The sequence below is a fragment of the Rhipicephalus microplus genome, chromosome 4 (genome assembly GCF_043290135.1).
Source record: "Rhipicephalus microplus isolate Deutch F79 chromosome 4, USDA_Rmic, whole genome shotgun sequence".
Taxonomy (NCBI): Eukaryota; Metazoa; Arthropoda; class Arachnida; order Ixodida; family Ixodidae; genus Rhipicephalus; species Rhipicephalus microplus.
Window position 1 is genome coordinate 209,397,150 of NC_134703.1, and position 17,394 is coordinate 209,414,543.

At 45.5% G+C, this 17,394-nt stretch overlaps 1 protein-coding gene across 7 annotated transcripts in view; it reads right to left on the minus strand.

Moving 5' to 3' along the window:
* The window catches only part of nab (NGFI-A-binding protein homolog), a 1,065,342-nt gene that overhangs the window by 640,915 nt on the left and 407,033 nt on the right, over positions 1–17,394 (minus strand). The window contains exon 1 of one of the 7 annotated variants that reach the window (XM_075893961.1): positions 13,248–13,566. The exons of the other annotated variants lie outside the window; for them this stretch is intronic. The gene's annotated coding sequence lies outside the window, so the exon portion shown is untranslated. Of the gene's footprint in view, positions 1–13,247; positions 13,567–17,394 lie in introns of those variants that run through there. 7 annotated transcript variants of the gene reach the window in all.

The window sequence follows — 17,394 nt, forward strand, 5'->3', positions numbered from 1 at the left end:
CCCAGAATTTTAATCTCGACGTTAGAGCGACCACGTTCAAGTGTAACTTGCGTCATGCTCAAAGTCACCCGGGTCGCGGAATGCTGACGCTGGTGAGTTTCACGCAGAACACGGGCCCAGTTCCGGGCGCCGCGACGGCCTCGTGTCGGAATGCAACCGTATAGAAGAAGGCGCACGACCGATCGTAATGTCTGTACAGTTGCTGAAATAATGACGGGAAAACACTCGCCATTGTGAGTGCATCTAGGCGTTCTCTTGTACTTGCTTCTTTGGCGGTGAGCCGTTACTCGCTGCTAATACTCGGACAAAATGACTCGCCGAATGCGTCGCACTTGCCCAGAGTGTTGAGCCCCGTCCCATTAGTTTCCGATCGTCACGACACGCGCGCTGCGCAGTTCTCGTGCTTTCCGAGCCGCAGAGAAAGTCGCGCCTTCTGCTTTGCATTCGGATGCAAACAAGAGAGGAGAATCTGCCCAGTCCATATGGCCGACTTGCGGCTTCACCACGGGTTCTTAACGAGTGACGTCAGTGCCTCTCACAAGTTTTTTCCTTCCTCCGTGCTACAAGTACATGAAGCCAGCGACGACTCACCATGCCGCAGCTCCGAAGTGGTGTATGCGCACTGTCTTCGTCGTCCGCGGCCATCGCAGCACGGCGTGCTTTGGTTGACGGGTACACAAGTTTCTCGCTATGTTCTCCTCAACCCACGCCTTTTGGTTGACGCGCGTGTATTTTCTCGCGCTGTGCACTGTTTGACTTCGAGTCCGAAACGTTTTTCCTCACAAGCATTGTTACCTACATTGCATCGGAAGCGATGGGGGAAATATGCATCTATGTTTGTACATACGAGAACACATACCGAAGGCTTCCCAGTCGTTTTTTTTTTAATTCGAAGCTTTTCTTAGCGAACTTCGGTGACTTTAGGCGTATCTATCTATCTATCTATCTATCTATCTATCTATCTATCTATCTATCTATCTATCTATCTATCTATCTATCTATCCATCTATTTATCTATCTATCTATCTGTATATCTATCTATCTATCTGTATATCTATCAATCTATCAGTCTATCTATCTATCTATCAGTCTATCTATCAATCTATCTATCAGTCTATCTATCTATCTATCTATCTATCTATCAGTCTATCTATCAGTCTATCTATCAGTCTATCTATCTCTCTATCTATCCATCTATCTATCTATCTATCTATCTATCTATCTATCTAGCTATCTATCTATCTATCTATCTATCTATCTATCTATCTATCTATCTATCTATCTATCTATCTATCTATCTAGCCACTTTAGACTTTCAGCTCTCCTGGCTGTTTGGATAACGGTATCGGCACCAAACTTGGTATGGCGTACCGTGACTGTATGATGAGCATATTTAACCAGTCAGAACATGAAAATTATCACATGTATGTCACGAATGTCATGATTTACATTTTATGGTCTTGCTGCTCTTACGGTGGTTTCGTTCACATGACATGTTGCAAAACTGGTACGGTATGGCATGATTGCATGGAGAATACAAGCAACAGACCCTAACATAATAATCGTGAGATGCGTGTCATGTAACAACACTACATGCCACGCTCATGATGCCCTGGTGGTCGTTTCGATAGCTTCACTTATACCAAATTTGGTATTACGGGACGTGAATGGATGGCGAAGGTATAATACTGGTGCGAACATAATAAACATGAGATGCGTGTCATGGAACAACAAGGCTACATGCTTTGCCCATGATGCGTTCGCGGCCGTTTCGCTAACTTCACATGTACGAAATTCGGCATTACGTGACGCGAACGGATGACATAGGTAAATGACACATCCAAACATGATAAATATAGACATGCGTGTCATGTCACAACATGACTACATGCCGCACTCATTATGCGATCGCGGCCATTTTGCTAGCTTCACATATGCCAAATTTGGTATTACGTGACGTCAATAGATTATGAAGGTACGTGACTGGTGCAAACAAGATAATTATGAGATATGTGTCATGTGACAGCATGAGTACATGCCACAGTCAAGGGGCCAATACACTTTGACGTGACATGGCGTGCGTGTGCATCGGCAGTCGTTTTGTCGCGTCACGCCGGCGTTGCCACGCCAGTCGCTGGTCCTGCCATATACTCGCAGGCGAACGACGCGCTGCGTTGCTTTGACACATGCGCGTTTTAGCGCATCCAGCGTCCCTCCGTCACGAAAAGACGCAGACGCAATGCTGTCTGGGTAACGTTGTGGGTGTGATATGCAGCATGTCACATTTCGTGCCAGCTGGGGTTGGGCCGCGCCGAAGGACGCTGGTCGCGCCTGGTGTCAGACTATAGAGCTCTCACGTTTTGCTAACGCATAGCGTCGCTGCGACCAGCGTGCGCGTGCGTCAACTTTACGTTGGAGTACATTGGGCGCTTCATGATGCACTTGTGGTCGTTTCGCTAGCTCCACATATACCCAATTTGGTGTTATGTGACGTCAACGAATGACGAAACATATGAGTGGTGTAAACATGCTAATCCTGATACGCCTGTCATGTAAGAATATGACAACATACCACGCTGATAGCGTGCTCGCAGATGTTTCGCTAGCTCCACATATACTAAATTTGGTATCACGTGACGTGAATAGATGATTAACGTAAACGACGCATCCAAACAAGATAATCATGACATGGAATTCGTGTACGGCATCATTTATCTCCTCCTCGTAACGTTCTCGTGACTTTAAAGTGACATATCAACCAAAGGAATAGTCATCTTCACGTATAAGTCAGTGAGAAGAAGAAAACACAGACATGTATGCTGGTGTTTTGCCCCCCGTGCAAAGAAGGAACATTTACATTTTGGTTCGGCCCGTTTCAAAACCGTGAAGAGGGGCGTTGTAATGCTTTCCCTGCGGCCCGGACTTCGGAAGTCACATCCGCATCCCATATAGTTCAGTATTCACATGCAATTTTACCATTTGAAAGTTGCCAGGTTCCCTTACTCGATTTTGTATGCGGTTGCTCAGTGCCTTCTGCAGAATGTAAAAAAAAAGAAGATTCGGCTTGGGAATTGCCACAGAGATGCATTCAATGCGGTGCGTAGTTTTATTCAAGACTCTAAACGTTTTTCACTTAAAGCCCACGTTAACAGGTACTAAAAAAAAACCGGGTCAAAAAGTAATTTTCAAATCTGGATAAAACCGTGACATACAGAATTAATCGGGTTTGGCAAAACGAGCTGTCTGGTCGGCTCCCAAAATCATGTTATAGCTATTAGTGTCTACTTTCTCGTTGATTCTTTTTTCTCACTATGTAAATCTTTGGTTTCTTTCTTTTTTTAACATATTGTCTTCACTATACAACTCCCCCCCCCTTTTTTTTCGTTGTAAGCAATAATGCAGTTATCGTCCATATGAGACTATATGTTCTCTTGGCCAATCCCCCAGAGTGGGTATGAGGCATGGATTAGAGGCTACAAACGAACAAACAAACGAAACACGAAAGGATACAGAAAGGCCGGAGGTAGTGCTTTTTATTCACGGTCAAACACAACATGAAAAAGGTGGCGAGTCGGCTTGGTGTACCGATGGTGTCCGCCGCCCAAAACAAACAGGCGAAGTTGTGCTTTCGCATTAACTTAACTCATGCTAAACAGCTGAAAGACTGTCAAAAGAAGCATGCGCCGCCGTTGACGAAGTGCGCCAGGAGAATGTTTTACGAAATACCCCTATCGTGTGGTAATAGCTATGTTGGCCACACGGGGCCCTGCTCCAATGATCGAGAGAAGAAACGCGCTCTCATGGTAAGTAAGAAGGACGGTTCACATTTAAGCACGCATGCCAGTGCATGTGGGTGCACACCATGCTTTACGCTGGTTATATAGGATCCTGGGAAAGAGTAAAAGCAAGGTAGCACGGTAAATTTTGGAGGCCAATCACATAAAGAAACAGGATATAATTGTGTTTGCGAAACGTCACTCAACCTGTGTGAGTCGGAACCACGTTATCTAGAGAGCAAGTGTCCGATAGCGTGATTTGGTAAGCGACGGCCCGAGCATGTCGCGCACTTGTTGACGAGAAGTGGGTTAATAATAGCCTGATTTCTCAAGGAATAAACAGTTGTAGGGGAGCACCCGTCCCGTGTAAGTTTTTTTTTCTAGTGTGTGGTTGTAATTTTGGTGTGAATTTGACTATTTAATTGAGACACCGAATGATGTGGTCATTGATCAGTCTCGACTAAACCACGGCCGCACCTTCCCGACGCGCACAAGAGGCGCCATTTTGCCGCGCGCCGCTGCCGCGCGCAGTGCATTGTGGTTACGTGGAGCGCGTGAAATAGGAACATTTTTTATCTCTGCGCCGGCGTCGCCCAACACGCCATACTCCACCGGGCGCGCCGGCTACGTCGTGACGACAGGCTTGAAGTTCTCCATTTTTCACCGGCGTAGTTAAACCATGTCGTGCGTGAACGCGCGTGCGCGCTACGCCATACTTTATTTAGCCACTGAGAGATTAACGCGATAGCGATATCTTGTTACTAGTGTGTACTCCACTATTCGCAACCACAGCCGTATCAGCCGCGGGGGCAAGGGGGACGCGAGCCCCTTCACTGAGCAGAGTTATTCCGGCTGTTGAGTGAGGTAGGTCTGCCCCCCCCCCCCCCCCCATTCGCGAAAAAGTTGGTACGCCACTGTTCGCAACTCAAATGAACATGAGAGGGCACTGCGAAGTTGTAGCATGGGCATTCATTCATAAAAGTACAGACTGGCAAAGGGTCAAGCAGGAGTGCAAGGAACATTTATGGCTAAAAGGGAAAGTGGCAGGTCAAATGACACTCCTTGGTTTCGTGTACTTGTGGACGGGAGCTAGGGCCAGAGAGGAAAACCAGGCAATGGTAGAGTGTATATCAAAGGACATTCAGGAGTTAGGAAGAGAGTGCGAGATAATTATACTAGGAGACATGAATGCGCACATAGAAGATATAGATGGGTATACCGACCCGACAGGCAAAATGATCATGGATATGTGTGAAAGGCTTGATTTGATCATTTGCAACAGTACCGAGAAGTGTGAAGGGCAAATAACATGGGAGGTAGGAAGGCTTCAGTCGACGATAGATTATGCACTGATGTCACATAGGATGTATGATAAGCTCAGGGAAATGCACATAGATGAAGGTGGCTCCAGAAGTCTGGGTAGCGATCACAAACGTATCAAGCTAAGTTTTGGAAGAGCAGTGAAAGTGGGAAGGAGACAAGATGAGCAACTACAGGAAAATTTTTATCCAGAAAGGCAAATTGAAATAGCCACTAAACAAATTGAGAAAGTAATCACGGAGGATAATAAGACAGTGTGGACATACACGAATCTAATTAGACTCTTTGAGATAGAGCTTGCTAAGACGCGTGACAAGTCGCCCCGGAAAAGAAGACACAAACCCAAAAGTTGGTGGGATGAGGAAGTTAAGAGAGCCATAGCAAAACGTCAGGAAGCCTCTAGGGAACACAGACATGCTAAGCAGCGGGGTGAACCGACAGATGATGTGGAAAGAAAATGGGCAACCTTTCTAAGCTGTAGAAGGGATGCATCCCTTCTGATCAATGAAAAGATTAGAAGGAAGGGAGCTCAGTGGCTGGCAGAAGTACATAAAAAAGATAGAAAGGCAGCTGCGAAATTTTGGAACCATCTAAACTCCCTAAGAGATGAGACGAGCCTAGAGCAGAACTTTATAACTACAGCCCAAGGTGCTAGGCTAGAAGGGGACGAAGCTATTGAATATATAAGAACAAGGGTGACAGAAAAATTTCAACAAAGAAGTACTTTATGCACCACAATAGACAAAGACGAATCAAATAGTGCAATGGCTCCATTTTCACAACAAGAGTGGGAAAGGGCTGAGAAAAGGGTTCCTAGTAGTACATCAACAGGCCCAGATGGCATTCCAATTAGGCTGATAAAAACATTAGGTCCGAAGTCTAAGCAGGCTTTGAGAGAGGCAGTGAGTACAATAATAATCGATGGTGAAGTTCCCGATGGATGGAAACTTAGCAGGATGAGCATGATCTATAAAGGAAAGGGGGACAAAGCTGACATAAACAACTACCGTCCTATAACAGTGACATCAGTGGTCTACAGGCTGGCGATGCAGATTATAAAGGAAAGACTGCAGGTGTGGATAGAGGATGAGGGGGTGCTGGGGGAACTGCAGAATGGGTTTCGGAAACACAGGAGGTTGGAAGACAATCTGTTCTCACTGACGCAGTGCATCGAAATAGCAGAAAAAGAACACAGGCCCCTGTGGCTAGCATTTTTGGATATCAAGGGAGCGTACGATAGCGTGGTTCAAGAGGAATTGTGGGGAATATTGGACACACTAGGCGTGGAACATGTAGTCACTAATCTTTTAAAGGGTGTCTATAAAGGTAACAAGGTAGTTATAAAGTGGGAAAAACAGGTATCCAAGCCTGCAGAGGTAAAACGGGGGCTTAGGCAGGGGTGCCCCCTGTCACCCTTATTATTCATGATGTACCTACAAGGATTAGAGGCAAAATTAGAGGGAAGTGGACTTGGCTTCAACCTCTCTTTAGTCAAACAAGGAAAACTTATTGATCAGGCACTACCGGCATTAATGTACGCAGATGATATAGTGCTAATGGCCAACAACAAGGAAGATTTGCAGAGATTGATGGACATCGTCGGTAATGAGGGAGATAGGTTAGATTTTAGATTCAGTAGGGAAAAATCAGCAGTCATGATTTTCAATGACAACGAAGGTAGTGAGCTTAGAATACAGGAGGTCACGCTAGAGATGACAGATAAATACAAATATCTGGGCGTATGGATAAGCAATGGGACCGAGTATCTGAGGGAACACGAAATATACGTGACGACTAAAGGTAACAGGAATGCAGCAGTCATGAAAAATAGGGCACTGTGGAATTACAATAGGTATGATGTTGTGAGAGGAATATGGAAAGGGGTCATGGTTCCTGGGCTGACGTTCAGCAATGCGGTCTTGTGCATGAGATCAGAAGTTCAAGCAAGATTAGAAATTAAGCAACGTGGAATAGGTAGGCTTGCTTTAGGAGCTCACGGGAATACACCAAATCAGGGAGTACAAGGTGATATGGGATGGACATCATTTGAGGGCAGGGAGGCTAGCAGCAAGATAAAATTTGAGAAGCGATTGAGAGAAATGGGGGAAGAGCGTTGGGCTAGGAAGGTTTTCAGCTACTTGTACATGAAGAATGTCGATATAAAATGGAGGAAGCGAACCAGGAAGTTGACTGGTAAATACTTAGAAAACAGCAGGTGGCCAAACCAAAAAGAACTATCGGTTAAGAAAAAAGTGAAGGAAACGGAGACTGACATGTGGAGAATGGGCATGATTAAGAAGTCCGCACTAGAGATCTATCGAACATTTAAGCAGGAAATTGCCAAGGAAAGGATCTATGATAATACTCGGGGTAGTTCTCTACTGTTTGAGGCCAGGACGGGAGTACTGCGAACCAAGACATATCGGGCCAAATACGAAGGGGTCGACACAATATGCAGTGCGTGTGGAGAGGAAGAAGAAACTGCCGAACACTTGATAATGTTCTGTAAAGGGCTTCACCCTATAGTTCAGGATGATGGCGCAGAGTTTTTCAAAGCACTGGGATTTAGGGACAGCGAGGGCAAAATAGATTTTAAGCGGGTAGACTTAACTAGAAGGAGGTTATCTGATTGGTGGCTAAAGTCAAGGCACGAGTGAAAATTAAACCCTTCACTGCGAAGTACGAATCCTCAACTTCATTATTCAAAGGAAAAAAAGATAAATGTAATAGTTAGTTCACTAAGTATTATGGCTAGGTGGCGTTAGCCGCCGCCCGATCTAAAGGGTACAGCCACATCCATCCATCCATCCATCCATGGTGGATTCACGGAGGTCACCGCGATCTGCTGTCGCTAACAAAAATATTGAGTTTTGTGCAGTGTGATTGGAGTTCGCCCTGCTTTGCAGACGGGGAGCCGGTTGTTGATGCGCAGAATCCTATTTTAGTCGGCACCAGTGGCCCCGCGAACGCGAGCGGCGTTCTTGAAGTGGTCGCGTTGTGTGTGCAATGCACCGCGTCTCTGCGAAATTTGTTTACATACTTCGGGCGCCGCAGTGACATGTAGTCACTGGACAGAATTGTAATTTATTCCCGGCTGCGGCGGCTGCATTTCCGATGGAGGCGTAAATGTTGTAGGCCCGTGTACTCAGATTTGGGTGCACGTTAAAGAACCCCAGGTGGCCAAAATTTTCGGAGTCCTCCACTACGGCGTCTCTCATAATCAAATGGTGGTTTTGGGACGTTAAACCCCACATATCAATCAGAATTGTAATTTAATATGTTCGAGTTGACAAGTTAACACTGGTGCCTCACCTTGAAAGAAGGAATCTGCTTGATTGTTCGTTTTTTTTTTTTTTCACGGGCGGCATCATCCTACCGTGCTCCTACCGTATACACGACTAGCGCTTGGACTGTTTGGACCTCAGTACGCAGTTTCCCTATATTGCAGCTATAGGTGCCGCATGATTTGCTGGAGTCACGAATTCTAGAACGTCCCTTCACTGAACGTTTCACCTTCACTTGAGAATGCCGATGAGAGCACCGCCTCTATAGGCAGGGCAAGTCACTGCATATAAGCGACAATCTGCTGCGATTCTTGAGTACCGCAGCGTCATTTTCAACCGAGCAGCGGCGCAGTGCTCAACTCTGTCAAGTGAAGCATAAAAGTCAAGTCGGGGAGCATTTGTGAATACGGGGGTTAGTGTATGAAACCTTTTCAAACTTGCTATTAAATACCCACTATACGTGGAGCTAAAGGTAGGCGCAGTAGTGTGTGTGCTTTCTGTAGTGGGTCACCGGCTCTAAACCATGAAGTCAATGTGAGAACATGCTCTGACGCCTGATGGCAATGTGCGCTTGTATCAAGCATTATTGCTGCAATAGTTGATGGTATACTGTGAAGCATGTATACAGGACGCGTGTGAAGCAAGTGTTACTTTCCCTGCTTTTCCAAGCAGAGGATGTTGTTTTTTCTGTATTGCCAAGCAGACACGTGGCCGTGCGATTGAACATCTGCTTATACTACGCAGCTTCAATGGCCACTGTGACCCAGGTTCTTTTATCATTTATTTTATTTGTATCGTTCTCGACTACTAACGTCATCAGGCTTATTTATTCATTCGCCATAAGTCACATTATATACGTAGCGGCATATCTAAACTGGCATACAGCCGAAAAACTCAAAATCAACGCACTCATACGAAAGGCGTACAAACAAGCTTTGGGCCTTCCAGATAGCACCAGCAACGAAAAACTGTTTCAACTGGGCTTACATAACACTTTAGAGGAGCTGATAGAAGCGCAACAAATTGCCCAGTTGGAGAGGCTAGCCAGCACGCGCACAGGACGGAGTATCCTTGACAAGTTGGGGATAAATTACCATAGGCAACAAGGAAGTAAAGTGTCGGTTTTAAAGGTGATCAGGGAAAAGATCCAGGTCCACAATCTGCCCAAAAACATGCACCCCGAATTTAATCAGGGCAGAAGAGAAAGCCGCGCTAGAACTCTGCTTAAGGCCTACGGCAGAGACAAGGAGGCGTTGTTCGTAGACGCAGCGGAGTACTCACAAATCCTACGTTGCGGCAGTAATAAACACCGACCGCAAATGCGTAAACGCGTGCTCCATACGCTCGGCTAATTCAGAAATCGCGGAAGAGGTGGCTATTGCACAGGCCATAATTTCCCCAAAGTGTGGGTATGTCATCAGCGACTCGCAGTCATCCGTAACTATGCACGAGGAAGAATATCTCCCGAGGCAGCCAACATACTCCTCCGCAAGGCAAATCTCATATCATCCGAGGAATTCGAAGAACGGTATATTATATGGTTCCCAGCCCACACCCCGTGTGCGTCGCTCATTCCCAACCTCAACGAGGAGGCTCACCGCGTAGCGCGAGGTCTCACTTACCGCACTCGCAATGGAGCTTCACATGAGGTACTGGAGGAGATGAGTGGTGGGAGAGGGACAGAATGTTTAGGTTCTGCGACATTATCCAATTCTACTAAAAGTCGAGGCGCAGATTTCAGGAGGTTGACTGGAGGCGACTTCAAACTAGAACATTTCCCAACCCGAAGCACCTAAATCGCATCTACCCCGAACTATACCCAGATGACTCGTGTAAACTATGTAGCATGAGACGCGCCTCCCTAGAGCATATGTTATGGGAATGCACACAGATACAGGACGCCAATGCAGAACAGCTTGGGGCGCGGTGGAGAGCCGCGCTGATCAGCTCAGATCGGACAGATCAAGTATGGGCCATCCAGCGAGCACGGGAGGCGGTTGAGAGACAGGGTCTCTCCACCGCCCCTGGTGCGGCTTAGGCCCACGCCTCAATCCGCTGGTTAAATAAAGTTTGCTCACTCACTCGACTTTTCGGTCACGCATTAGACGATGATTCTTCGCTCACAACCAACGACGCCGCCGCCGGAATTTCTGCGAAATGAGCTGTTTAACGCCGTCACGTTAAAACTGGCTGGTTGCAGAGACTATATTTTTGAAACGCTTCAGAGGTACTGGCAGATTTTCTGACATTATTTCGAAGTGTCTGCCGAATGTGCAGCGGCACATTCGTGCCGCAGCACATTACCAAGGCTACTTTTAACCGCAGAGCCGTGTTACTTTTAACACGACTCTGCTGACATATTTTGATCCCGGATGTGAAGTTTTTAAATATATACTAACAGATTGCAAAAAAAAAAGAGAGAAGTAGTTCTGCCGCAAGCGTCGAACCAGTGACCTCGTTAATTACGCAGCGCATGGCGCTGACCACGAAGCCATTGAACGAACGTTGTCATGATTGCTTACGGCAAACAATTTATTTACCAGTGCTGTACGGAACGGCGTTCCACAGAACGACGTTCCAGGAACTATGGCTCTTTTTTGGAGGAATGCAGGAACGCCACCGTTTCATTCAGAATCAGTGGAAGTGTAACGCGTTGCACCGTGTAACGAGAGAACACGTTAGGTCTATACGACGGAATGGCTGGTGGAACGGCGTTTCTTCTCTAAACGTTCAACAGAAATTATATATAATGCTGCGTGGGTGCAGATTTCTAACGGAAAATGCAGCAGATTTCACGAACTTTGGGAACCAACATTATGGAAGCTGAATGTGTCTTATTTTTTTTTCTTGAGCGAGACACTATAACGTCGCGGAAGATATATGTACAAATCTAAGCACAGACATATGTTAAACAGCTGCATATATTTTATATTAGCAACACCAGAATATATATATATATATATATATATATATATATATATATATATATATATATATATATATATATATATATATATATATATATATATTATATATATTATATATATATCACTTTGTTTCTTTCCGTGACTGAAAGAAAGTGCCCTTTATTACTGCGCAAACTGCACCGTACACTGTCTTTTTGTGATATAGTCCTGTCAATACTACATCGTACTGTTGCCCATATTATTGATTTGCGTCCTACATTGATATATGTGTGGTATTAAATATTCAAATAGGCACGTCTTGGAGGCCTCCAATGTGTAGAGGCAGTACATTTAACGTTTGCAATGCATTCCTTAACGAAGGCCGGACCTTGCTGAAACGTAGGAATTAATAAATGTTTCGGGACGACATTCGTCCATTCATGCCAGTTTCTATTTATTAATGGATCCACAGAAGACACTCGCCTGATATACATATGCAGTTCACGTGTCGTCAAGGATAGAGTAGTGTTCGGTGGTAAAGAACGCACGTTTTGACTTGAAAAGATCCCAATTTTGGACGTGCTTGAGTTGGTATGGCAACTGTTGACGACTGTATGTGGTGATTATCTAATCAAACTGAGCGATGAGATTGGGTTGTAGGGAACTGAGCTTTCTAAAGCAGATAATGGATCAATACTGATTATTTTGATGAAGGCCACGCGAACAGGCACAGAAGGTCATCGGCTCCTCTTTTCTCCCTTTTCTGTTTCCGTGCATTATTTCCGCTGAGGATAAAAAGAAAGTGGCTTCTACTTTGCCTTGGTATTGTCGCTGCGATATTCTTTAGCGGCACATGCTAACTCACTTTCCGAAAATCCTGAAAAGGAAGGGAAAATCAAGAAAAAAAAACACAGGACATCTTGTACACAGGTGAACTCACAGCTGATCTTACGCGAACATTGTATAGGATCCTGTACAACGTCGCAAGAATTATAAATAAATAGATAAATGAATGAATGAACCAGTATATATATATATATATATATATATATATATATATATATATATATATATATATATATATATATATATATATATATATATATATATATATATATATATATGAGATCTAGCAGACAGTAATGCCAAGGAATGTACAGAAGAAGTTATTAGAACCAATAGAATGTAAATAAGAAAGAAAAGTGGGTGAAAAGAGCATCGAACGCGTTATTCGAAGGTCGTAGGTTTGATTCCTGCTCACGGCTAGTTATTTTTTCACCCACTTTTCTTTCTTATTTACATTTCAATGGTTCTAATAACTTCCCCTGTACATTCCTTGGCATTACTGTCTGTTAGATCTCATTAATAATGTGTCAAAACACGGAAAAACGAGCCCTTAGGTGTACACTTCTTTCCCTTATATATATATATATATATATATATATATATATATATATATATATATATATATATATATATATATATATATATATATATATATATATATATATATATATATATATATATATATATATATATATATATATATATATACAGAAAATCAAGTGATGTTCTTAGGGCACCTATTCGCGTTCATTTGACGCCTTGCATGCCCACTGTACACTGGGAACGGCCGTGTTACTAGACAAGTTAACATCGAAGCCGCCAAGCAGAGTCAATTGGTGGGAGGCAGCAAAGCATTTAAGAAGGCTCTTCGTGTGTCACTGGAACCAACCCCTCTTGCCGTCACAGTCTCGCCTGAGTGATGGGACTTTTTTGTTCGCCTTAATTACATCTAGGGTGAAAAAGAAAAAGAGGGGGGGGGGGGTCTCGCATGCAATAGTAAATACACCGGAAGGAGGTAGAACAAGACGTTCGACCGCACATAAAGTGACGCATGCCATGTTTTTTGTAAGATTGCGTAACGCAATACGAGTGTCGGGTGCAGCGTGGCAACTCACGGTGAAGGCGGCGGCGAACCGAGGCGGGACGACGACGTTGTTCGCCAGCGGAGCAGCGACGGCAATTCCCGAGGAGGCGAACGGTGGTGCGGCGCGCCGCCCGGCACACTGCGGCGCCAGCAAGAGGAAGGAACAAAGTGCAGCCGAGACTCATTAAAATAATTTACCCACTGCCGTCGACACAAGATTAGCATAATTGCGCGCGTGGAACGCCCCCGCACATCAAAAGCTCCGCGCACATCCTGTTTGAATGGCTTACTGCGTGGGTGGGCGCTTTCTTGTTCGGCGCAAGGCCGCTCTTTTTAAAAGCACCAACAAGAGAGCGCGCTCCCGCCGACGAGAAAAAACAAAGAACAGGCAGCAAAAGGAAGGAAGAAAGAAAGAGCATTGTGACAGATGCCCTCTCCGCGCTGGGATCGATAGAGCGGGAAAGGGCCCGGAAGAACAAAAATTGAGTCTGCTACAACGCCTTCTGTTGCAAGAAACTGAGGATAGAGGGCGGCACTGCAGCCTCGCCAAGAAAGTTCGCGCAGGTGCTCCTCAAGCGTCGCCTCGCGGCACGCTCATCCTTTTACCGACGCAGCGGAAACGACAAAATAGCAGCCGTTTTCGGTCCAGTTCTCGAGAGTGCGCGTGCCCGATTTGTGCTCACCGACGTGGCTACCTTGGTAATCAAACAACGCCGTACACGCACGGCCACGTGAGAGCTTTTTAACTTGCATCGATGCCCAACCTGTCATTCCATTTGTTTCTTGGTCAATGCCACTCTTTGCGCGAAGCGGGGTTCCGCGTCCTCTAGCTGCCCACTTGAGTACGTAAACATGCGCAGGGTGTTCGAAAGTACTTCGCCCACCTTGAAGTCAGCGTATGGGGCAGGCAGCACTCCCGGCCTATCATATTTCGCTCAGGCGTGCGCACGCCTGTGTCAAACACGGGCGTAAGCGAGGCACGTTGTCCTAAGCGCCTTTTGAGAGCTACATAGCCCTTGAGTGACAGTACAGCTCATAGATGGCAAAAACGTGCCCGAAAACAATTTATTTCGTGCATCCTTGCAGTGGACCGTGACATTAGAGCAAATCCTTGAATTTGAAAATAAAAATGAATAAACGAAGTATTTTCGTTCCGGACAAGGCAAGTCAACCTGCCGGAGGCGCCGGCCTGTCGCATACATCACTGCGTGTACCTTGCCGATGGACGCCTCCGAATGCGTGCCCTGCAGATAGAAACAACTTTTTTTTTATAAAAACAACTGAATGCTTTTCCGAACAATATACGTGTCTCTTCGTTGAGAAAGAAAGTGTTCAAGCACGCAGCAGTCAGTAACACCGTTTCTGAACCCCCTTTCGTTCCCACCAAACGCCGTTTCCCATCACGACGCTACAAGTTAGCCACCCCAAGAGGCGTCTCAATATGTTAACACACAGCGAGAGGCGTTGCTACTAGATTACCAGCATACGTATGGGGGCATTCTCAAGAATGCCAAGGTTATTAATTGGATGCCCATCGTTGTTTAAAAATGATAACAATAACGCACTTTTCATATCCAACAATCGCGATAACCGTTTGCAGCGCAGCGTCGGTGGCGACGCCGCCCGGCGCGGCAGCCAACCTTGTGGAAGGCTTTTGTTTCATCTTCACTGCGATTACCGTAGGTGGCGCTAAAAACGAGGCGCCTCTATTTTGCTTCCCCGGCCAGCAGAATCTGCGAGCTTCAATGCGGCGACAACCTCGTTGGACCGTAATGATCGTGATTCTCGTTTAATTTGCGATGAATGGGTGCTTTCTCATTAGTCCGACATGATGACGAATGACCTTTCATAATTTTAGGCAATTGAATAAAATTTGCAAATTGTGTTCAACATGGTACTAGTCACATACGCGGTACTATGCCCCTTTCAGAAAATATACCTGAAAAAAGAAAGAAAAGAAAAGCGAGATGGTGATGCTATATTACTGGCTTGTCGTTCCTCCGAATACGCTGGCTGAAATCGATGAAAGTCGATAGTACTTTGTTGATGGCGTGCCGTTGCAGGAGCGGCGGCAACATCGCGATATTGTTTCCAATCATCAACGAGTGCGTTGGGATTTTCTTCAGCTTCGCTTCGAAATCAAATAAAAGACGCACGCTGCCCGAAAATTGTTGTCCTCTGAAATAAAGAAGAGGAACAAATTCTTGCGAGGCTTGCATGATGGAAATGTGTAACAGCGCTTTACACGCACGCAGGAACGCTATCAGTGCCGTGCGTGTGCTTTATATTTTTTCTCTTCGAAATGTTAGCGTGCTGAGAAAGACTTATTTTATTCAGGTGAGATCATTATGTGCCTCATCTGTGTGCGTCATTGGATCTGGCGTTCGGCGTTTATCACAAGACAGGCACCAAAACTTGGTCACTGGACTTATTCAACGACATTATCCCATGTCGAAGATAGTCCGGTCCAGGAAATATCCCGCGTAGTTTTATGCGCATTCATCATGACGCACTGACATTCAACTCATCACCATTACCTCGAGCACATTCGAACAGCCTTCCAGATCACAAATTATCCGTCTCAAACCGTGAATATTTTCGTGGTGACCTGATTTCGTTGCGTTTTTCTACTGCATATATTTGCTCCATCTTGCCGTTTATTATTTGTTTGTTTTTTGTTTGTTTCCTACCTTGTTCTGTTTTTAGTTTTTGTCTGTGTATTTTTTGCTATGTATATGCTGATGCCCTCTTACTCAATGCCTTTTAATGGGCCTGCAAAGCATTTTAAATAAATTATATAGATGCAACTTGAGTCAGCGAGGGGGCAAGCCAATCGACGGACAAAGTAATTTAATCAAGCAGCGCACAAGTGTTCGCCTACGTTTCCCAACGAAGTTGTCACTCTTTGCAGTGCGCATCACGCATCCAGCGTTTGCGGGTGCGCCTGCAACCTATAGGTAGCCCCATCAGGTGTGGCAAACATTTTTCAACGAACACGGTGCATCACTTGAAATACTTTTGGATGCAAGTATTCACGTGGTGCAGTCAAGGCGACATGACATGTTCAAACAAAAACTGCTCGGCATTGATGACATTTATATGGTCAGAACAACGAACGAAGCTTAATCAATGGCAAGATATTGCGTACACTTTGCGCGTGCATAGTCGCCTATACTAAAGAAGGCGAGTAGAATGACGCGGTATCTTGATAATACGGGCAGTGAAGTTAGCTTGGGCAGGCGATAACGCGACCTTTCTCACAGTTAGTCCTTAAAGAAGATTTTGCGGCATGGTTGGTTCGCTTCAGCACGTGCATATATACATTTCCTAAATATTGGAAGGAATGGATCACAGCACCTATAGCATGGCTGGGGAACCAAGGAGGCCAGAGGAGCAGCTGTCCTGTCTTGTGTGCAGTTGAAGACTGTAGAAACCGTTTGCCTATTGTCCACATTGGGACAAAGGCCGCTTCCCGCGAGAAAAAGAGTTTACGCAACTCCTGGCGCGCTTCTTCGGATAGATCCATTGTGCTGCTCTCGGCTTCTTTGCCCAGAGGAATAAGCGTCGTGTTTGACGAGCCCTAATGCTTGAAAGACGGCGGGAAAAAAGAGGAAACTGCCGGCTTTTCCCGGCGCCAAATAAAAGGAAAGGGGTAGCACAGTTTTCCATAAAAGCGCGAGTAAACAAAAAGCCCACAATGGAGGGACACCGGACAAAGACTCCGAGGTAAAAGAAAGAAAACACGCCGGCGGCCGTTGTTGTTGTGCTCCACCGGCGGCGTAACGGCCTCGCGGGGTTCGGGCGCTTTCTTCTTCGCGGAAGCCGCGCGGGCCCAAGCCGAAATAAGTGGCGTAACTCGCGGAAAGGCACAAGAACATGTCACAAAGGGGAATCGCGATGCACGTAAAAGAACCTATAAGAATGTGTACAGCAGCTACTGAAGAAAGCAAGTTTGCGTTCAACGCATGCAATGCTATAAGACAAAGATTCATCCAATGTGTACATGAATCTGTCAATGCACTGATGAGCGTTCCTCCGTAATCGCAATCTGTGATGACTCATTTTAGAGAATGCATAAACAAAACAGGCAGATATAATAATTACTCACGTAGTGGCAGTCCCGAGGATAGAAGTGAGCGCGCAAAAAAACTTGTGGTATGATCGGCAGGATTACACCA